This window comes from Globicephala melas, chromosome 1 (genome assembly GCF_963455315.2).
Source record: "Globicephala melas chromosome 1, mGloMel1.2, whole genome shotgun sequence".
Taxonomy (NCBI): domain Eukaryota; kingdom Metazoa; phylum Chordata; class Mammalia; order Artiodactyla; family Delphinidae; genus Globicephala; species Globicephala melas.
In genome coordinates, this window is record NC_083314.1 from 159,043,076 (window position 1) to 159,067,535 (window position 24,460).

Consider the following 24,460-nt stretch of genomic DNA (forward strand, 5'->3'; position numbering starts at 1 on the left):
TAGAAGTGTGACTACTTCATAACAACTGAGAAATTATTAAGAGAGGGAAGAAAATACACATTCATAAACTATATTCTGGGGTTAGCAAGCAAAAAAAGCTAAAGCTTCTACCTCTGTGGAGTCCGGAAGCCACTGTGGAAATTCAGAGCTCACTGCAACCGCTTACTTGGCATTTGCGGGATTATCTGACACTGGAATTTGTTTACCAGTGTGCTTTTATCCTAGCCTTACTATCAATTTCCCTGAAAATAACCTTTTTATTAATGACAGCATATATTTTAGTTAACTTATGCTAATAATGGACGTGTTTACAAAACAAATTCTCAATTGTTCTTCCTATTGGTTGTTGTCAGGCTGGAAAGAATTCAGAGGAACCAGCTCCAAAAACTTCACAGAAACAATTCAGCACAGGGACCCCTGTGTTCAAAAACTGGAGAGTGAAGGGAAGCCAATAAAGCCCACACCCTCAGAGAAACAGTATTTGGCCTCAGTTCTTGTGTCAAGTAACTACAGCAACAAAAGGCCCAACTCTTGTGTACTGTTTTCACTACGTAAAAAAAACTAACTCATGTTAGTTATCCATTGACACATAATTTTTCCAAGTGTTTTCTAAGTGAGTATTAAGAAGCTTCCCTGAGGGTAACCTCTGAAGCATTTATTGGGTTGGCCAAAAAATTCGTTCAGTTAATGAATAAACTTCGATAAAGTTGGTGGTGAAAATGAAGAGTGTACTTAAAACCGAACGAACTTTTTGGCCAACCCAATAGTTTAAAAGTACATCAATTAAGGAATGGCAAGCCTCACATAAAAATACACATGGATAATTTATAATAATAAAAGAGCTTTTCCCCCCTAAGTCAAGAATACTGCCAGTGTGGGAAGTACTGGCCAGATGGATAAGCCAGCTCTTATCCACAAAGGTTCAATTCCAAGTCCTCCAAAAGTCAATCTCTGTCCTTCCTTTGCCAGCCCTGATTTCTCTGGACAGCAAACAGGAGCACTGTGTTATTTGTCTCTTAGAAAATTCGTAATAAACTGCACAGCAAAAACAGGAAAAAATGAGGACTCTTTGCCATCACTTCAAACTTGAGGAAAATAAGTAATTCCTTTCTAACAGTATTGCTACTTATGTTGGATGCTTTGGGCTCCCAAATGCGAAACAGACCTGTTCTGACAGAGTTCTTTTCCAAAAGCCACCAGATACCTGTATTCTGTGGGTGGGCGTGGGGACTGTGGGCTCCTGTCTAACCAGCAGGGTGCCCATCCTACCTCAGAGAGAGTCTTCTTGACTTCCCTCCTTTAGAGCCCAAGCACCAGTCATCAACTAATAAATAACAGATGTCATTCTAGCCTCCTGTTTGGCTGTTGCAAACTGCTTTCTTCCCTCTCCTATCAGAACCTCTGATCAGGGCAGAAGTGATCTTCTTCATTGCCACTGGTGAGCAATGAAAAGCTAAAAATAAGTAAATAAATAATGGGCACCTTAAATGAGAGAAATTTACCAAAACTAAACTTATGCTAATAAACGCAAAACCCCTTATTTGAAGGTGTTTTTAACCTCTCTGTGCCTATTTTTCGTCAATAAAATGAGGATTTGGAACAGCTCTACCAATGGCAAAAAAAACTTAAAGCGTTTACACAAACAGAAGGAGATTCCTCATCCTTACTTCAGCCATGTCCTAAAAATGGAATTAAGTGGTGAGGGTTAAACTTTTTTTTTTTTTTTTTGCGGTACGTGGGCCTCTCCCATTGCGGAGCACAGGCTCCGGACGCGCAGACTCAGCGGCCATGGCTCACGGGCCTAGCCGCTCCGCGGCATGTGGGATCTTCCCAGACCGGGGCACGAACCCATGTCCCCTGCATCGGCAGGCGGACTCTCAACCACTGCTCCACCAGGGAAGCCCGAGGGTTAAACTTTTTGCTTTTAGGGCTTCCCTGGTAGCGCAGTGGTTAACAATCTGCCTGCCAATGCAGGGGACACGGGTTCAAGCCCTGGTCTGGGGAAGATCCCACATGCCGGAGCAACTAAGTGCACCACAACTACTAAGCCTGCGCTCTAGAGCCCGCAAACCACAACTACTGAGCCTGCGTGCCACAACTGCCGAAGCCCGCGTGCCTAGAGCCCGTGCTCCACAACAAGAGAAACCACAGCAATGAGAAGCCTGCGCACAATGAAGAGTAGCCTCTGCTCGCCACAACTAAAGAAAGCCCGTGCACAGCAATGAAGACCTGACACAGCCAAAAATAAATTTATTTTTAAAAAAAATTTTTTTGCTTTTAAAAAAGAATCATCCCTCCACTTCCATCCTATCAATTCTGAAATTTACTGTAGAAGAAATCATTTAAGATTCATAACATATTCTACCACTTTATAAAAACCAGTGCATCTGCCTGAAAATAGCTGACCAGGGACTTGATTACTTACCTGCTGACTGTACTTAAACTATCACTTGCATGGGGGCAGTTCACTTACACCAAATTCAGGCAGCACCAACCTCACTTGGGAAAAAAGAGTTTCCAGAGCAAGTCAGGGCTCTGCAACAGACTCCGTCAGGCTGAGGAACACTGCCGCTAGCTTCTTTCCATCACACAGCCAGCAAGAGGTCACATTTCCTTCCGGCTCTTCAGAGACTGAATAGTTTCTCTGTCCCAAAGACATGGCAAACTCCACCCCTTCCATCTTTCATTTTTTAAAGGAACAGGACCACTACTTCTCAGTAACTTGGAAAGGCAGGAAAAATTCAGTGAGATAGCTATTTTCCATATGGCACAGAATACAGCATGCCACTAATTATTTCAGGCCTGATTTCCACAAAGGAACAAGAGTTTCATAAATGTTTCTCTTTGTGTTTTGTTTTTTGTAAAAAACACCAGAGAAAAGATTGAATAATTTAAGATCAAAATGACAAACCTTTGCTGGGAAACCCCTTTATTCATTCTTTCCATCAAACTGCTGTTTCTCCCCCAATCAGAAATAAAAACATATGAAAATCTTAAGATAGCTGGGATATTATGTAATAGTCACAGAAAGCAACATAATTTAATCAATCAATGCTGGAAAATTCTGAAAAATACACACAAGTAATAAACTTAGGTCTCAAGCCACCAGTCTGAAAAAAGCTAGTAAAAGAAAATATATGCAAGCAAATTTACACACCTATCTCTTCTATTATAAGTATACCTCCTAGAAGGTGGTAAACTCAACTTCATCTGCCTGCACCGTGTTTTAAATATATGGTTTATCTAATAGCAAAAGGAAGTGACTTGGAATAAGAAAGGCATTCTGGGGGACTTTAAGGAAGTAACAGTCTTTGTAGATTTCAGTTTATTCATTTGTTAAAGGTGGTTAATACCGAACATACAACTTAACTTCTAAAGTTTCAGGGGACTTCCCTGGTTGTCCAGTGGCTAAGACTCCACACTCCCAACGCAGGGGGCCTGGGTTCAATCCCTAGTTAGGGAACTAGATCCCACATGCCGCAACTAAAAGTTCACATGCCACAACTAAAAAAAGAAAGATCCCGTGTGCCGCAACGAAGACCTGGCACAGCCAAACAAACAAACAAACAAAGTTTCAGCTTAGTAGACTGGGCTTCATAAACATAAATAGGACTTCGCACCAAGCGCTGGTTACTGGAAAGGTAAATACACAATCATTTCACAATTTTTAAAATAGTTTTGCTTTCTCATTAAAGCAGGTTTCACAATCTCTGTACTTTACTTTGGTAAGATTATTGTTGAGTATACTCTTGCAAAAAATATCATGGCCCAACAAGTACCGAGAGCATGTTTCTGTTCATTCTATCAGATTTTAATGAATACTTACTCCATGCTAAGTACTCTGCTGGATGCAGAAAACAAGAAAATCCTGTTGTAATTATAGGTAGAAAATATCTTTTCAGGCTCATAATGTGACTTGGGAAGGTTTCTTTTGCTTGTACTAAAGTCAGAAAGGAGGTCACTAATTTTGAAATCTTTTCCAAGTCATATTCCCCCCCTGAATTGAAGTTTTATGTGTTAAAAATAGGGCTTACCAAAAAAAAAAATAGGGCTTACACTTTAGTTAATAATAGTGTATCAATACTGGTTCATTAATTGTGACAAATGTACCATTCTAATGTAAGATGTTAATAATAGAAGAAATTGGGCATAGGGAATATAGGGACTGTTACAGGTTAAACTGTGTCTCCCTAACCCTAAAATGTATATACTGAAGTCCTAACACCAAGCACCTCAGAAAGTGACCTCATTTGGAGACAGGGTCTTTACAGATATGACTGGTATCCTTATAAAAGGGGAAATCTGGACACAGAGATATGTGGCGAGAAGATGATATGAAGAGAAATAGAAGACAGCCATCTAATACAAGCCGACGAGCGAGACCTTGGAAGAGACCCTTCCCTCACAGGTCTCAGAAGGAACCAATCCTGCCAACCTCTTTTTTTTTTTATATATATAAATTTTTTTTTTTTGGTTGCATTGGGTCTTCGTTGCTGTGCGCGCGCTTCCTCTAGTTGTGGCGAGCGGGGGCTACTCTTAGTTGCAATGCACGGGTTTCTCACTGCAGTGGCTTCTCTTGTTGCAGAGCACGGGCTCTAGGCGCACGGGCTTCAGTAGTTGTGGCACATGGGCTCAGTAGTTGTGGCTCGCAAGCTCTACAGCACAGGCTTGGCAGTTGTGGCGCACGGACTTAGTTGCTCCGCGACATGTGGGATCTTCCCAGACCAGGGCTCGAACCCGTGTCCCCTGCATTGGCAGGCAGATTCTTAACCACTGTGCCACCAGGGAAGCCCCTGCCAACCTCTTGATTTTTGTACTTCTAGCCTTCAGATCTGTGGGGTGATAAACTGCTGTTGCTTAAGCCGCCCAGTTTGTCATACTTTGTTATGGCAGCCCTAGCAAACTAATACAGGAATTCTGTACAATCCTTGCAATTTTCTGTAAATCTTATTCTCAAACAAAAAGTTTATTAAACAAAAAAAAAAGACAAGGTAATGGTGCCCACATCTCACAATTATGAGAAGACCAAAGTAGACAGATAATTGGGAAATCCCTGCTCAGCGGAAAGAGAATCCATAATCCCAATACACAGTAAGCAAACAGCTAGGACTAGAATCCAGGTTTCATTTAGTGTTTTCCATAATATGTTATTTCAAGATGGGCATATAAAAGTGGGTGTAAGTGAGGGAATATGCTGAAGCAAATTATCATTCTGAAATGCCCTGTCCCAAAGGAAGAGAACCTTAGAGAGTCACTTTATAATACTGGGCTAGGTTCTGCAGTGAGTAGTAGCTTGGCACCAAAAAAATAACTGGGTTCAAATCTTGGCTCCTCCACCCATTAGCTGGACAAGATACTTACTCTCTCAATCTTCCAAACATGACCTACACCTCATAAGACCGCCACAGGAATTAAAAAGTGTACGTAAACTGCCTGCCATTCAACATGTGACTTCACACCTTAAGCTATGTTTAGCTACAACCCTAGAGTGGTGAGAGGGAGATATTTAGGAACTTCTCTGAGAGCAAACAGATTTCACCACTGATTCTATTTTCCTGCTATTAGTAAGCAATCAGATAGCTTCCTACACAGAACAATAATGTGTTTTATAACTTTATTAGCTAAACTGGCATGTGTTGCACTGAACAGGTGCAGAAAAGCAAAAAAAGGTCAAATTCTAGGGTCCTGACCTTTGTAGAATAAATCCCTTTGCTGCTGGATGGTAGCAGGGAAAAATCAACAGCAAACTGAGGGGCCTTTCATTTAGAACTTACTCATCTAATATTCCCAATGTAGGCAACTTGTGGTATCTTCTCCTGAGAATTTGCTCAATGGGTGTCTATTAGGCTCAGGATCATCTATGCAATTAACCTTTCATCATTAGAGAAATAGAATGAACAGCACAGACAGCAACTTAAATAATCTTCGATTCACCCCAGAGGCTCCTCTCCTATATCCCTAGGGTAGGCTGACGGCAATTTTAGTTACTGTTTTAAATGTGTTACCATTGGGGAATATATCCTTCCCATTTTTTAGAGGAACTCTCAGCTTTCCTGACTTAATAAAGATACTACAGGCTATGTTAACTAATCACCTATGGCTTCCTTCCAGCTCTCATTATGATAAACCTTTTTAAAAACTAAGTTTAACAGCCAATCATCACACAACTATTTTTTTAATTAAGTTATTATTACTAAGACCTTGGGCTGAACCAGTGGTATATATTGCAATCACCTACAGAGCTTTTTAAAAAGTCCATCTATCAAGATTCTTATTCAAGAAACCAGAACAGGAATTCCGATCCACTGGTTTACGGACATTCTTTACAGATTCCAAGGACTAGGACTGTGTTCTCTCTTCATCCCACCATCGATACACAGAAAGCCACTGCTTACACGGAGTTGTACATAAAGTTTGTTCTACATAAAGTCTGTTTACAACTCTCTTAGGAGATAAGTTGTTTGACATCTTTTATAGACGTTAGCCTTTTGGGGATAAAATGAGCTTCCCCAAACAAGTCTATCACACAGAGGTTTAGAAGAGGGAAAAATATATGTTTTTAAATTTATTTCCTTATTTGTTAAACTATCACTGCTTTGAATGATGTTCACAACATGGCAGGGTTTTCAATAACTTTCAATAACTAGATCATATCTATTTATCCATTCCTTCAGAAGTATGAACCCTAAGAGCTGCAGTGTCCCATACACATGTAGCTACCATGCACCTGAAATGTGGCTGGCCTGAACTGGGATGAGCTGTAGGTATAAAATACAGGATTTCAAAGACTTAGTACAAAACTCAGAATGTAAAATACTTCATTAAGGACTTTTAATATTAATTACATGTTGAAATAAGAATGTGTTGGATATATTAAATTACATTAAAATAAATTTCATCTGTTTCTTTTTATTTCTTAATGTGGATGCTAGGAAATTTGAAATTACATGTGACTCACACTGGACTTCTCTTGGATAGCACTGTCCTAAAGGACAACAATGATTATTCTTTTCAAATGCTCAAGTTCTGAACCTTATCCAATATTAGTCACTTTTAAATTCATCATTTATTTTTGCAGTTTCTAGTCTTCATCCACTAAGACTTTCCTGTTGAGATAACCACCTGATGTCTTTCCATTTATATCTACACTTTACCAGATAAGGGGAAAAAAAAGAGATGTCTTAAATATGCACACAACTCTACATAAGAAACCAAAAATAATTTCAAGATCTGCTATCATTCTGGACCTTACCAGTCACCTGAGTCTACAAAAGAAATCAAGAACCCAACCTTTTGCTTCTAAATCTAAAACGAATTCATTAAGGCACTATTCAAAGCTATCTAAATTTAGAGACCACTCAACTACCCCAAGCGCAGATAGATCCAGACACTGAACCAGAACTCAGTTCAGATACATATGATCAGTGCAACTCCCCTCTCTGGCTCATAAGGAACAGCAATATTAATTACATAGACAAATAGGTCTGATTCTTTTCTGTAACATCTTGTATTTGTTTGTTTGTTTGTTTTTAAAGGAACAAAACTGAATTCATCAGATTTATATATGAAAGCTCCAGCTTGCCATAATTTCAACATTCTAAATGATCTGACTCCTGCCTACTTTTCCAACATCATCTCAAACCACTCTCTCCCGAATCAATCACTCTACCGGAGTCACAAAGGCCTTCTTTCTGTTCCTCGAACACTTACAAGCATTTATAGTCTCAGCACCTTTATACTTGCAGTTCTCACTACATGAACAAACACCCTTCTGCAGTCTAAAGCATGGTTGGCTCCTTTCTCATCCTTCAGATCTCAGCTTGTCACCTAACTCGAAAAGGTATTATTCCTTGGCATTCTACCTAATGACACCTCACTGTTATCTTGTAGTCAAACTTCTTTCCTACACTTAGGAAATATGAAACTATCGTATTTGCCTTCCCAAACTAGAATGTAAGCTCCTCAAGAATGGGGGTCCTGGGGCTTCCCTGGTGGCGCAGTCGTTGAGAGTCCGCCTGCCGATGCAGGGGACACGGGTTCGTGCCCCGGTCCGGGAGGATCCCATATGCCGCGGAGCGGCTGGGCCTGTGAGCCATGGCCGCTGGGCCTGTGCGTCCAGAGCCTGTGCTCCACAACGGGAGAGGCCACAACAGCGTACAGCAAAAAAAAAAAAAAAAAAAAAAAAAAGAATGGGGGTCCTGTTTGTCTTGCTCATTGCCGGTTATCCCTAGCAACAGAGAACAGGCACAGTAACAAGCACTCAAGCGTCTACTGACTGAATTAATCAAAAAAATCAAAAGCAGCTTTAAAAGACAAAGGATCTTAGAGGGGAAAATCCAGTATACTTATTTTTTAAATTATGCAACTGGCTTCCTATGTACATGTCCTTCTAGTCTTTGTTTTCTAGTTTCCAATACTTAAGTCTCTTGAAGAACTGTCATAGTTCCACATGGTGAAAAATAAGAAGTATGGAAATATCAATTATATTTTGCTTGCTGAGTCTGGAGAGAGAAGAAACGCTTGTTATCACTAAGTATTTAAAGATGAAATAAGGCAACAATAATAAAAACACTATTAGTGAATAGTTGGGACAACTGATTAATGACTTAATACAAAATGTTAGATTCCTTCTTCTTACCATTAACAAAACCAAAAAAATGTAGGAAAAATCTTCAGGATGATGATGCTGTGATAACAACATCCCAGCTGCCTAGAGTACATGTTCAGAATGAAGCAGATTAGAAAATATCTCTAAGGGGACTTCCCTGGTGGTGCAGTGGTTAGGACCCTGCGCTCCCAATGCAAGAGGCCTGGGTTCAATCCCTAGTTGGGGAACTAGATCCCACATGCATGCCGCTACTAAGTGTTCGCATGCCACAACTAAGGAGCTGGTGAGCCACAACTAAAAGGAGCCCTCAAGCTGCAACTATGGAGCCCGCCTGCCACAAGACGAGGTGCAAATAAATAAATAAATATTTAAAAATATATATATATATCTCTAAGACAAAATTTATAATATAACCAAAATGCTTAAAGTATTGAGGAAGAATTTACACTTCTGGGTAGAGTTTAGAAAGAAATTACTGATAAGAACATAGAAACTAAACAAAACAGACCAGAAAAAGATAATTATTAACAACAGAGAAAACAAAAAGTTGTACAGAAAAAAAAAAATTAACCATACCATACGACATTTGTCTGTGAACAAGCTATACATAACCTTAATACTGTTAACAGTGAATACTGCTCTAACCAAAATTCAATTACAACCAGAGTGACAATAAATATGGACATGTGAGGTGGTCAGAGAATTCTACCACTATCCAAAGTAGAAAGTTAATAGATAATACCCAAAACTGAAAAATCTATAAGTAGCAAAATAAGCTTATTATTTTAGAGGTAATACCAAAAGAAACAGTAAAGAGTTGGAAATGATTGCTTCTAGGGACTGAAAAAGGGGCGGGAGGGACTGTTTTTCATAAAAAGCCCTGTGGAGCTGATGGTCTGACATGACTACGTATAGGGTTTTTGTACATGTATTAATAAAAAGTAAAACAAAAAAGGTTTAAATAAATATATAGAATGTTTTTTAAGATTTGAGAAGAAACTGTACTATGGGGGGAAATCAACTGTATGCATAAATTTATTCATGTCCATCACACAGTTACCTAACACATGGAAAAATGAGAGAAAAGCCTAAATGTTTACCAAAAAGGAACTAGTTAGATAAATTATATGGTACATCCAATGATGAAATGCCATGAGTCATTTAAAAATGCAAACAGAGAAAACTTTTCTTGTTAACAAGAACCAAGTGACAAAAAACACAACTCCAATTTTGATTATATACACACATATCAGAGTAACATATGCATGACAAGGGACTGTTCACTGAACTATTAACAGTGACTGTATATGTGTCAAGTTTATGGCTGATCTTTTCCAGTATGTCCAAGTGAATAAACATGTGTTATTTAAAAACTCAAAAGTTAGTTAAAATAAGAAAGTAACTGCTGATTCTACAACTTGGGATGGAATCAGAGAGGAGAGCGGCTACTTTATCAGCCTATTTCAGTTTTTTAAACTGAAAGATAAATATTGCTTAATAAGAACCCAGAACTTCTATTAAGGAATCTTCTGGATAAACAACATAAGACTGGCTCTGTAAGCCAATGAAGTTATTATTAGTTCCTTTTACCACCATGCATTTACCTTATTTGAACAATGATTCGACTTGCACCAGACCCCAAACAGACACTACCTCAAAGAATACTGGCAGTGCCGCGCTGGCTTCTCCAATTTACAAAGTCAGGATACAACTCTGGAATGAGAAGAAATAAGCAGTGATAAAATAGCTACCCAAACCTTGCAGACTGCATCTTGAAATACAGATGCTTGGAATCTATAAGCAGAAACTCTCCTCTAGCCCTCAAATTAACTCCAAGTGGACACAGGATTCTCTCCCAAAGTATACTGGCCTGAGGGTCTCTCATACTCATTTTCATCCACCCAACCTCCTATAGTAAGGTTGGGAAGTATGGAAAGCTAAAACCTTCCTCTTGTAACCTGATACTTTCACTGGCAATATTTCAGGTGCTATGGTTTGCATTATACAAGTTTAATTTGCAAACTCCATAATTCAACCTGGAGAATAACTTCAGAAGAATTAGATGCTTGAAACAAAAAACTTTCAAGTATGCTGAACTAAATTTAACAAATACATTTCAAGTTAAAGTAACTCCCCACACTCATCCCTCAAAGCACAAAAAAACCCTTCAGATCCAGTTGTTTAAATATTCCCAGATCCAAATACTACTAACATGGCCATATAGCAAAGCAATGTAGTATTATCCCAAACAAACAGGAAAACAAAGTTCCAAGATCAGCAAGCTCAGTATGTAATTAACATCCTCACTCCTAGATTAAAGTTTTTTCGTTCATTCATAATACTATAAAGTAGGAAGGCACCTAAAAATTACATAATCTGAAGACGCGGTCTTGACATTAATCTTCTCTTTTTTCACTTATTCATTGACTCAGTCAAGGATACCCACCTTAGCTTTCTCTGAACCTGTGGTTTGCACATAGCTGAATCCTTGCCTATTTAGCCAGGAGAGAAGAGAATGCATTTCCTTAAGCTATAGTCTCTCAGTAGTGGGGAGCCCTCAACTCCCCTCTCAGCAAACTCCTACTCATTCTTACGAGGGTCTCCTTCCCCAGCAAGCTGTCCCTGGCTCACCCAGGCTGGGTTAGGTATTGCTTCTCTGTTACCCTAGACATGGTTCTCCTTACACGCATATCATTATGTCTGTTAATATGTCAACTTACCTCACAAGGCTGCAAACTCTATATACACTGGTATGTGTCCACTGAATAAACTGAATACACAAGCAATAAACTCTTGACCTATACCAAAGGTTAGCAGGTAATTAACATTACAAAGAGGCAACAAAAACCTACTGTTAAAACTAAGACTTATCCAGATGAAATTACTATTCAGTCAGACCATTTGGCAAATTAATGACAATGTTGGTATGTATTCGCTTAGTTGATAAATAGCAAAAATACAGCACTTACAAAAACTCATTCTTTCACAATACTTTTGCATATATTCTTGCAAGTCATTCTGGGAATTCATCAACCAAAACTTTCCCTGTTTCTAACTGCAGAGGCACAGGGGCTCATGACATCGGTCAGCTTGAGGGAACCCCCGATGACTGCTACAAAACTGGGAACCGCTTACTCTACAATGCACTGATTAAAGAACTATTCCAATACATCCACCTTTAAAATTCTAGCCAGTTAACACACACACACACACACAATCTTCCTTTTTCTACCCCATCATGTTTCTTCCCTATTAATTAACCTCTTCGACACTGGCAAGAATTTTCTCATCACAACAAATCTTCAATTTTCCATTGTTGCAATGGGTGGAGAAGCAAATCTGAGGCTCTGGCCCTTAGTTATTCTATGACAGCAAGGAGACACCTGAAGCCCTAAGTCGCCTGCCACCAATTTTTATGCACCCCCAAACTTGTCCTGCTTGAGTCATCGGGACAGTGATAGGCGTGCTTTTCAGCCTCATTCTCCCGACCTGCCTTTCGTCAGAGTATATTAGCAAGGACACCACAGCACTGCCGACAATATATCTTTTTCCCTTCTACACAATTTCCATTTTAACTGTCCACTTACTTCAACAAAAAATTTATTAAGTACCTACTACATTGCCAGGCACTATTTTAGGCAACAGAGATTCAGCAATTAAAAATCTCCTCAGGGACTTCCCTGGTGGCCCAGTGGTTAAGAATCTGCCTGCCAATGCAGGAGATATGGGTTTCATCCCTGGTCCGGGAAGATCCCACATGCCTTGGAACAACTAAGCCCGCAAGCCACACCTACTGAGCGTGCGTGCCACAACTACTGAAGCCCACATGCCCAGAGACTGTGCTCTACAACGAGAGAAGAGAAGCCACCTCAATGAGAAGCCAGCGCACCACAACGAAGAGCAGCCCCCGCTCACCGCAACTAGAGAAAGCTGGCGCACAGCAACGAAGACCCAACGAAGGCAAAAATAAATAAATTTTTAAAATATCTCTTCATTCCTGGAGCTTACATTCTAAGGGGCAGATGGGAGCACATGAGGAGTAAGAGTTACTCTTTTATGTACTGTGGTCAGAGAAGGCAAAGATTAACAGAAACAGTATGCTGTACTTTATCTGAAGGCAAAAGGGACCAAATAGAGGAAAGAGCAAGTGCAAAGACCCTGCAGAGGGAACATGCCTGGTGTATCTAAGGAAGACAGAAAAACAGAGTGGCTGCAATGCCAACAGTTTCCAGGGAACAGCTGGAAGATCAGGTCAGAGACATGGGTGAATGGAAAGGGCCTTGCAAGCCATCGTAAGGGCTTTGGCTTTCCTACAGGTTATGTAGGCAGCCACAGCACTGGTTTGAGCAGAGGAGTAAGGACCAGAATCACGTTCTAAAAGGATCTTGGCTGCTGAGTGTAGAACAGACCTTAACAGGGCAAGAGCAGAAGAAATTGTTAGATATTGCCTACAACTATCCAGGAAAAGGACGGCAGTGGCTTAGACTAGAGTGCAGCTCAGAATGCCCCCACGTTCCATACACTATACCTTACGTAACAACATAGTTCCTAAATCCAAAGAGTGAGCACTAACATTCTAAGTTTTTACTTCATACAGTTAAAGCATTTTTACTTTCTACCGTTAAAGATTTGAAATGTTTTTTATCTCACCTCAAGCACCCCTGATAATCTTGTATTGAGAAATACATAAGATAAGGAAGCACAAAGATGACCTTGTCTGCTCCTATGAACCTGAGGTTAAAGCTAATCCTTTAAACCACCATGCAGGGACTTCCCTGGAGGTCCACCTGTTAAGAATCCGCCTTTCAATGCAGGGGACGCAGGTTCAATCCCTGGTCGGGGAACTAAGATCCCGCATGCCGCACTGCACAGCCAAAAAAAGAAAAAGACCACAAGGCACATGATGCTTCTACAATACTTAAGGACTAATGTGTCTACTTTCAAATTCAAGTTGAATAAAAGTGAACAAAAGGGCTTCCCTGGTGGCACAGTGGTTAGGAATCCGCCTTCCAATGCAGGGTACATGGGTTCGAGCCCTGGTCTGGAAGATCCCACATGCTGCGGAGCAACAAAGCCCACACGCCCCAACTACTGAGCCTGTGCTCTAGAGCCCGTGAGCCACAACTACTGAAGCCCGCATGCCTAGAGCCCGTGCTCCGCAACAAGAGAAGCCACCGCAATGAGAAGTCCTCGCACTGCAACAAGCCCCACAACTAGAGAAAAGCCCGCATGCAGCAACAAAGACCCAACGCAGCCAAAAATAAATGAATAAATAAATAGGAACAAAAGAGGACTGTGTCTTCTATTCAAGTTAACCCAAAGTAGCCAATGACAAAATTTAATCTTATCCACTCCCCATTGAAAAAATACTAGGAATTGATAAGATTATTACAGCTAGGCAAATAAACCTTTAGTGTTTTACCACAGAAAACTGTGCAATGTCTTGCTCCAAGCAGCTTCCCTGGTATGAACCAGGGACCAATACTGAATCTAAGACTGGTGAAATTACTATGAATGGTTTTGGAGAGAAAGACAGATACTTCCAAACGTGTCCAGTATACAGGGCCTTCTTCGCTTGGGGGGGTGAGCAAATGATGTCACACAGCCCAACCTGTTTTTGTACCACCTATGAGTTAAGAATAGTTTCTACTGTTCCTATCTTTTTTTTTTTGGCTGCCCGCTCAGTTTGCAGGATCTCAGTTCCCCGACCAGGGATCAAACCCAGGCGCCCCTGCAGTGGAAGTGCGGAGTCCTAACCACCGGACCATCAGGGAATTCCCAAATTTCTACATTTTTTTTTTAATGGTAGAAAAATATCAAAAGTATTTCATGGGCTTCCCTGGTGGCGCAGTGGTTGAGAGTCCGCCTGCCGATGCAGGGGACACGGGTTCGTCTCCCGGTCCGGGAGGATTCCACATGCCACGGAACGGCTGGGCCGGTGAGCCATGGCCACTGAGCCTGCGCGTCCGGAGCCTGTGCTCCGCAACAGGAGAGGCCACAGTAGTGAGAGGCCCACGTACCGCAAAAAAAAAAAAAAAAAAAAAGTATTTCATGACGTGTGAAAATTCTATGAAATTCCAATTTCAGTATCCATGAAGTTTTACTGGAACACAGCCAGGTTCATTTGTTTATAGATAACTGCTTTCACACTACAACAGCAGAGTAGTTGCAAAAGTGACTAAAAGCAGTGGTCTCACCACTTTGCGCTGCTACAAATTGTGGTGAAGCAACTGTAACTAAAAAGCATTTCAGGGACTTCCCTGGTGGCACAGTGGTTAAGAATCCGCCTGCCAATGCGGGGGAAACGGGTTTGAGCCCTGGTCCACGAAGATCTCACATGCCGCAGAGCAACTAAGCCTGTGTGCCACAACTACTGAGCCTGCGCTCTAGAGCCCGCGAGCCACAACTACTGAGCCCGTGAGCCACAACTACTGAAGCCCGTGCTCCACAACGAGAAGCCACTGCAATGAGAAGCCCACGCGCCGCAACAGAGTAGCCCCCGCCTGCTGCAACTAGAGAAAGCCCACGTGCAGCAACTAAGACCCAAAACAGCCATAAATAAATAAATAAATAAATTTTAAAAATAAATAAATAAATATAAATAAAAAGCATTTCAAGTACCATGTATTCTGTCATATCACACATGGAGCGTGGGTGCTTTTTTTTAATCCAATTAGATGGCAACACATTGTGTTTACTATGAAATGACACCATAGCTGTGCCAAGAACACAGTATGTGTCGACATTACCAAACTAAGCACTCACACAATATTCCCAACTCACAGGAAACCAACTGCTGGAAATTTTTTAAAAATTTAAAACAGAGTATCTTATCACAACAGAAAACCTTCATAAAAACAAAATAAACAAAAATAATGCTACAACCAAAGTAAGTTTCTGAGTGTTGTATCTGTTAGCATAAGGAGAAAAGTCGTTTATCTATAGTGAGTTAATTAAATTATGTTTGACTGCAAGAGCCTAAAAAATGTGTCTCGAGAAAATGAACTTGTTTAAGACTATTAGCCTTTTGATTTGAAGGGTTGAGGACAATGGGAGCAATATAAGTAGTCAATTAAAAAACAGGGCAGGTGGAGAGGAAGGGTGCTAACCTAAGTTAACTATGGAAATAAGTGAAATGAGAAGATAAAAAGCAAAAGGAACTGCATATAACCACTGTGTTCTACTTGTTAAAAGTTTTCTAGTTGTAAAGTTGTTAAAGGGTACAGGTTAACAATCCTGAAACCACTACACTACACGTATACTGGAACTAATGAGTAAATGGATGGCAAATGGTGAGAGCCAAGTTTCTCACTGTTGGGAGAGGGAGATTATAGATAAAAAAGGAAGAGACTAGAATGATCAATGAGGTACTGGATTAGAGTCGGAGATATCAGTAATTCATGTCCAGCTTAATACAGATACAAACGAAGATACGTAGAAATAAGAAATACTTAGATATTTCTGTAAGTATATGGAATATATGTTAGTATACAGATGTATTTCCTTGCTTTGTCAGCTGAGATGATGTGGAAGGAATAACCCTCCAGTAGCAATGTGCACACCTAGCACCCAGATCTTGATTTCTAATACCATTCTCCAATAAAAGAAACCAGGGCCCCTTGGAGAAATGGCTGAATCTAGGGCTGGGGGAGGGGATTCACAGTATGAGCTTGGGAGTATCTTATAGTGCCAGAAAGTGAGGAAGTGCTAAACAACAACAACAAAAAACACCACCACACACAATAAAGGGGGTATGTCAAAAGGACACTCCCGTCCAACTGAAAGAGCTCTCAATAGTAAAAATCAAAAAATTAGAACAGGGCTTCCCTGGTGGCGCAGTGGTTGAGAATCCACCTGCCGATGCAGGGGACACGGGTTTGTGCCCCGGTCCGGGAATATCCCACATGCCGCGGAGCGGCTGGGCCCGTGAGCCATGGCCGCTGAGCCTACGCGTCCGGAGCCTGTGCTCCGCAACGGCAGAGGCCACAACAGTGAGAGGCCCGCGTACCGCAAAAAAAAAAAAAAAAAAAAAATTAGAACAAAATAAAGTACTGGATTATAACAAAAATACCCATGAGTCCATATTGATATAAATAAGTGACTGAATAAATAAATAAATGGATGAGAAAAGACCAAACTCCCAGGCAGAAGAATTACAAATAATTTATGTATATACGCCACCCTCAAGGAGGTGGACTATAACTCTCCACTCCTTAAGTGGACGTGGGTATGCCTAGCGATTTTCTTCCAAAGAGTACACACTGTGGCAGGGAGGGGAGGGAGTAATTTTTTGGAGAAACCTAGCCAGATAATCACAGCTAAACAAGAAGTCACACAGATAGCATGTATTCCTTGATACGACATGGCACTTTACCTCTGTGTTCTTTCTCCCCCAAATCCATAACACTAGTATAAATCATTAGAAAAATATTAGACAAATCCCAATTGAGGGACATTCTACAATACAGCTAACCAGTACTCCACAAAACTGTCAAGGTCCCCAAAAATAAGTGTGAGAAATTGTCACAGCCAAGAGAAGCGTAAGGAGACACAACAACTTAATGTATATCCTAGATGAGATCCTGGAACAGAAAAAGGACATTAGGTAAAAACTAAGGAAATCTGGGGACTTCCCCTGGTGGTCCAGTGGTTAAGACTCTGTGCTTCCACTGCAGGGAGCATGGGTTCGATCCCTAGTCAGGGAACTAAAGATCCCACATGCCTCGCTGTACAGCCAAAAAATTTTAAAAAATTAAAAATTAAAAAAAAAAAAAAAAAGGGCTTCCCTGGTGGCACAGTGATTGAGAGTCCACCTGCCGATGCAGGGGACACCGGTTCATGCCCCAGTCCGGGGAATCCCACATGCAGCAGAGCGGCTGGGCCCATGAGCCATGGCCGCTGAGCCTGCGCGTCCGGAGCCTGTGCTCCGCAACAGGAGAGGCCACGACAGTGAGAGGCCTGCGTACCTCAAAAAAAAAAAAAAACCCTAAGGAAATCTGAATAAAGTATGAATTTTAGTTAGTAAGAATATACCAAATAAAAGGAATCCAAATCGGAAAAGAAGAAGTAAAGCTGTCACTGTTTGCAGATGACATGATAGTATACATAGAGAATCCTAAAGATGCTACCAAAAAAATACTAGAGCTAATCAATGAATTTGGTAAAGTAGCAGGATACAAAATTAATGCACAGAAATCTCTTGCATTCCTATACACTAACGATGAAAAATCTGAAAGTGAAATCAAGAAAACACTCCCATTTACCACTGCAACAAAAAGAATAAAATATCTAGGAATAAACCTACCTAAGGAGACAAAAGACCTGTATGCAGAAAATTATAAGACACTGATGAAAGAAATTAAGGATGATACAAATAGATGGAGAGATATACCATGTTCTTGGACTGGGAGAATCAACATTGTGAAAATGACTCTACTACCCAAAGCAATCTACAGATTCAATGCAATCCCTATCAAACTACCACTGGCATTTTTCACAGAACTAGAACAAAAAATTTCACAATTTGTATGGAAACACAAAAGACCCCGAATAGCCAAAGCAATCTTGAGAACGAAAAACAGAGCTGGAGGAATCAGGCTCCCTGACTTCAGACTATACTACAAAGCTACAGTAATCAAGACAGTATGGTACTGGCACAAAAACAGAAAGATAGATCAATGGAACAGGATAGAAAGCCCAGAGATAAACCCACGCACATATGGTCACCTTATCTTTGATAAAGGAGGCAGGAATGTACAGTGGAGAAAGGACAGCCTCTTCAATAAGTGGTGCTGGGAAAACTGGACAGGTACATGTAAAAGTATGAGATTAGATCACTCCCTAACACCATACACAAAAATAAGCTCAAAATGGATTAAAGACCTAAATGTAAGGCCAGAAACTATCAAACTCTTAGAGGAAAACATAGGCAGAACACTCTATGACATAAATCACAGCAAGATCCTTTTTGACCCACCTCCTAGAGAAATGGAAATAAAAACAAAAATAAACAAATGGGACCTAATGAAACTTCAAAGCTTTTGCACAGCAAAGGAAACCATGAACAAGACCAAAAGACAACCCTCAGAATGGGAGAAAATATTTGCAAATGAAGCAACTGACAAAGGATTAATTTCCAAAATTTACAAGCAGCTCATGCAGCTCAATAACAAAAAAACAAACAACCCAATCCAAAAATGGGCAGAAGACCTAAATAGACATTTCTCCAAAGAAGATATACAGACTGCCAACAAACACATGAACGAATGCTCAACATCATTAATCATTAGAGAAATGCAAATCAAAACTACAATGAGATATCATCTCACACCAGTCAGAATGGCCATCATCAAAAAATCTAGAAACAATAAATGCTGGAGAGGGTGTGGAGAAAAGGGAACCCTCTTGCACTGCTGGTGGGAATGTGAATTGGTTCAGCCACTATGGAGAACAGTATGGAGGTTCCTTAAAAAACTACAAATAGAACTACCATATGACCCAGCAATCCCACTACTGGGCATATACCCTGAGAAAACCAAAATTCAACAAGAGTCATGTACCAAAATGTTCATTGCAGCTCTATTTACAATAGCCCGGAGATGGAAACAACCTAAGAGCCCATCATCGGATGAATGGATAAAGAAGATGTGGCACATATATACAATGGAATATTACTCAGCCATAAAAAGAAACGAAATTGAGCTATTTGTAATGAGGTGGATAGACCTAGAGTCTGTCATACAGAGTGAAGTAAGTCAGAAAGAGAAAGACAAATACCTTATGCTAACACATATATATGGAATTTAAGAAAAAAAAATGTCATGAAGAACCGAGGGGTAAGACAGGAATAAAGACACAGACCTACTGGAGAACGGACTTGAGGATATGGGGAGGGGGAAGGGTGAGCTGTGACAAAGCGAGAGAGAGGCGTGGGCATATATACACTAACAAACGTAAGGTAGATAGCCAGTGGGAAGCAGCCGCATAGCACAGGGATATCAGATCGATGTTTTGTGACCGCCTGGAGGGGTGGGATAGAGAGGGTGGGAGGGAGGGAGACGCAAGAGGGAAGAGATATGGGAACATATGTATATGTATATGTATAACTGATTCACTTTGGTATAAAGCAGAAACTAACACACCACTGTAAAGCAATTATACCCCAATAAAGATGTTAAATATATATATATATATATATATATATATATATATATACCCAAAAAAAAAAAGAATATACCAATGTACCAATATTGGTACATTAGTTGTGACCAATGTATTATACTAAGGCAAGGTGTTAACAGGTGAAATGGATATGGGGGTATATATAGGAACACCCTGTACTATTTTCTGAGACTGTCTGTAAATCAAACTGTTCAAAATAAATTTATTTTGAAAAAAAGGCAAATGATTGTGAGTGGTGTTCCATGGCTCTAGATGATTCAACAGATATTACTGAAACTGCTCAGTTGTTTAGTGACGTCAACGCTGAGTTTGAAGTGACTGAACACTATGAACACAACAGTCTGTGTGGAACAACCACTGGCAAGAATCTTTTCACAAAGGTTGAGAGAACATTAATTCAATACAATCTGAACCTGAATCTGCTAAGATGTGCACAAATAATGGTGGTAAAAACGTGTGGAGAAAAAAGGGCTTAGTTGGACAAATTTACAAAGCCTGTGAAAATGTAAAGTATTTCAAGCAAATGGTTTATTCACTGTACTGTTCATCAGCAAGTATTCTGCAAAAAAAATGTATCACATGCTTATTGATCCAGTATTGTCAAGAGTGACCTTCATTTGCTCTCAATCCACTGCTGTAATGGATTCATCAGTTCTATGAATTTCTGTCAGAAACAGAAGGTGAATCCTGACTTGCCTACTAAACAGCAGTTAAATGGCTTAGCAGCCATAAAATTTTATTGTGTTTTTTTTTTTTTTTTTAAGCTCAAGGCTGAATTTGAGGGACTTCCCTGGTGGTCCAGTGGTTAAGACTCCATTTTCCCAATGCAGGGGATCCGGGTTCAATCCCTGGTCGGGGAACTAGATCCCACATGCATGCTGCAACTAAGAGTATGCATGCCACAACTAAGAGTCCACATGCCACAACTAAAGATCCCACATGCCACAACAAAGACCCGGCGCAGCCTAAATAAATACTCTAAAAAAAACCCAAAAGACTGAATTTGAAATTTTTCTGAAGACGAATCACCCTTAAACACTATTACTGAATACTTTATGGCTTTGGAAATTAGCTTTTGCTGCACACTTAATAACGTCTCTTAATAAATCCATTTGAAAATTAACAAGACAAAACAGCACTTCTATGGGAAACATACTACAGCAAATTAAAATGAACATACATTGTTTGAATCACAAGTAATGTTGGTTACTTTTTTCATTTCCTGTACTGTCGAACGTTAAAACAAGCAATGAGATCTCCAGTCCCACACAAATTTGAAGCAGACATATTTTCTTAGCTCAAACTACAGTTTTACTATATTTCCTCAATGCAAGTGCAAAGGAAATCTCCATATTTCAAAATCCATCTAAACACAACTAAGGAACTTCCATCTAATCATCAATTGGAAATGATTAATGTGCAGTGTAAGGGCAGGCTAAAAAGCAAATATCGAGAAAAGAATCTAAAAGAATTCTACAAAGCCTTCCAAGTGATAAATATGCTCAATTAAAATCATATGCTCCGAAAAAAAATCATATGCTCATGGATTAAGATTAGTATTTGGCAGGACCTGTGTGAAAAAACGTTTTCAAAGATGACATATGGGGACTTCCCTGGTGGCACAGTGGTTAAGAATCCGCCTGCCAATGCCAGGGACAAGGGTTTGAGCCCTGGTCCGGAATAGATCCCACATGCCTCAGAGCAACTAAGCCCATCTGCCACAACTACTGAGCTCACACACCTCAACTACTGAAGCCCGCAAGCCTAGAGCCCATGTTCTGCAACAAGAGAAGCCACCGCAATGAGAAGAAGCCCGCGCACCGCAACGAAGAGTAGCCCCCACTTGCCACAACTAGAGGAAGTCTGCGCACAGCAACGAAGACCCAACGCAGACAAAAATAAATTAATATTTTTAAAAAGATGACATTTGTAAAATCTCACTACAAATTTCATCATTAACAGATGACATTTGCCATCAATTGCTATGGACCCCAATTAAAAGAAGTGTTATCCCCCCCAAAAGAATCCCATTCTTCTCACTAATACACCTGTATTATAAAAACTGTATGCAATTTACATAACTTGCCTAACAAAGTCATGTAGTGCAAATGGCCAAACAAGAATAAACCCTTAATGAACAGTAATTCTCAAAACTGTAGGGTCTCAAATAGTAGAAAATGTCATTTTTAAATACTTATGCCCAGCAACTTACAGTAAAGCAAATAAAATTAGTAATCCATCATCCCAAAGCAATCTGCAAAGCACTAACCAATAAATAATAAAAAAGAACACATGCTCTAAAACTAGACTGCCTAGATTTGATTGATTCCCACTCCACCAACTGACTTAGACCTGTGATAAATTTCTTAATTAAATCTCACTATCTCTGTTTCTTTACCTGTAAAACTGGTTCTTACTACAAAGGGTTATGAAAATTGAATAAATATGCATAAAGTTACTGAAAGTGCTTAGCACACCATTAGTACTCAATAATAATAATTATGAATCAGGCCAATGTCAAAATGACAGAGTTAAAAGACAACAAGACTTCAACTAGCTGGTGTGGATAGTCACACGGTCATTAAACAATTATGTTCTCTCTCTTGATAATTCAGAGTCTGGATTTATGGCAGACTCAGAATATAAGACACTACATCTTCCAAATCTCTTAAAGAAGCAGAACACTCTGGCAACAAACCCAAACCTATACTTCATTCCAGGCTGAATGAGCTTGACCCCTAAATGACACCATTATTCTGTGCCCCAGGTTCTCAGTTTACAAGAGAGAGAGACGGATCAACATGCCATCTGTGTACCTGACAGTTCCTACCTAGACAGGTGATTTTTAAAATCTTGCTCTCAGGCTATGCAGAGGGGCCTCAGGGCAAAATTATAACCTTCTCATCTGAATCCTCTGGCCTATTCAGCATGTAAGACTGTCAGGAAATCCTAACAGCTACTTTTCCAGAATTTATTTTATCACATTACAACTTTTTATAAGCTATCACCATTTCCTTACAACTTAAGCATCTATTCCTTGAAAAATACTAATCATGCAATATTACTAGACTATTTTGCTCCTTGAGGGCAAGTACCAGATCAAACTCCTTTTTTTGGATTCCCCGGTGTTGAATAACAAAATGAGTAAATACTAGCTAAATAATATATATATATTTTACTATGGTAAAATATATATAACAGAAGATATACCATTTTAACCATTTTTAGGCGTACAGTGCAGATCAGTGGCATTCAGCCCACTCCCACTGGTATGCAACCATCACCACCATCCATCTCCAGAACTCTTCCATCTCCCCAAGACAAACCACGCACCTGTTAAACAGTAACACCCCCACCACTGCAACCACCACTCTACTTTGTCTCCATGAAGTTGACTAATCTAGGTATCTCACGCAAGTGGAATCATACAGTGTTGTCCTTTTACATCTAACTTACGTCACCTAGCATGTCTTCAAGGTTCAGCCATATTGTGGCACATGTACACAGTTTTTAAAATGGTAAAAACATGTACAGAATCATAGAACTTGAGATATTAACTTAAACTGTTTCATTTGCCTTAGCAAACTTAAAATGTTTAATTCTTTTTACCTAGTTTTTTCATTTTAGTAATACAAGCACAGTAAAAATTTCAAACTGTATAAGACTACATAATGAAAAGAGGTCTCCTTCCTAATTTCTACCCTCCCTATCCTCAACTTCCAGTCCCCCTCTCAGGTTTAATTTTTTACCTTGGAACACAACTGCCAACCACATGTTGCCTTGCCTTAAGGATGTCCTATTAGTAAGATACTTAGTTGGGGGGCTTCCCTGGTGGTCCAGTGGTTAAGAATCCATCTTGCAATGCAGGGGATCCCTGGTCAGGCAACTGAGATCCCACATGCTGCAAGACAACTAAGCCCACCCACTGCAACTACTGAGCCCGCAAGCCACAACTAGAGAGAAGCCCACACGCCACAACAAAAGATCCGCATGCTGCAACTAAGACCCAACGCAGCCCTAAATAAATAAATAAATACTTTAAAAAAAAAAAAAGATCCAAAACAATGAACATAAAACATTTCACAAGTATTTCACTGAGTTAACATTCATTGAGTGCACCCAATGGATAATGTCTTTGCTAGGCAGCATACTGAGACAATAAAGAGAACAGACTCTGGCGTCACATAAAAACTAGTTTAGGGCTTCCCTGGTAGCGCAGTGGCTGAGAGTCCACCTGACGATGCAGGGGACACGGGTTCGTGCCCCGGTCCGGGAAGATCCCACATGCCGCAGAGCGGCTGGGCCCGTGAGCCATGGTTGCTGAGCCTGCGCGTCTGGAGCCTGTGCTCCGCAACAGGAGAGGCCACAACAGTGAGAGGCCCACGTACTGCCAAAAAAAAAAAAAACAAACTACTTTAAAGCATTTTGACTCCTTTAAGTCTCAGTTTCCTGACCTATAAAATAAGGGCAACACTATCTCATAAGCTACTGAAACGATTAAATGAGGAAAACATCTAAATCATAGTACAGTGCACAGTAATATAGCAAGGACTCAAGTAATAATATAAATGTTAATTTCCTTCACTGGGCACTATGGAAAGCACAAAGATGAATCAGAAAATCTGTGCCCTTTTAAGGTGCTTATAATACAACAGAGCAGTTTATCTCTGC

The 24,460-nt window shown here is 40.1% G+C and overlaps 1 protein-coding gene across 4 annotated transcripts in view; it reads right to left on the minus strand.

The window, feature by feature from the left end:
• The window catches only part of THRAP3 (thyroid hormone receptor associated protein 3), a 76,196-nt gene that overhangs the window by 36,334 nt on the left and 15,402 nt on the right, over positions 1–24,460 (minus strand). Inside the window, exon 2 of one of the 4 annotated variants that reach the window (XM_030869192.2) lies at positions 10,213–10,321. The exons of 1 other annotated variant lie outside the window; for it this stretch is intronic. The gene's annotated coding sequence lies outside the window, so the exon portion shown is untranslated. Of the gene's footprint in view, positions 1–2,425; positions 2,563–10,212; positions 10,322–24,460 lie in introns of those variants that run through there. 2 more of the 4 variants (XM_030869198.3, XM_060307838.1) reach the window with 2 other exon arrangements.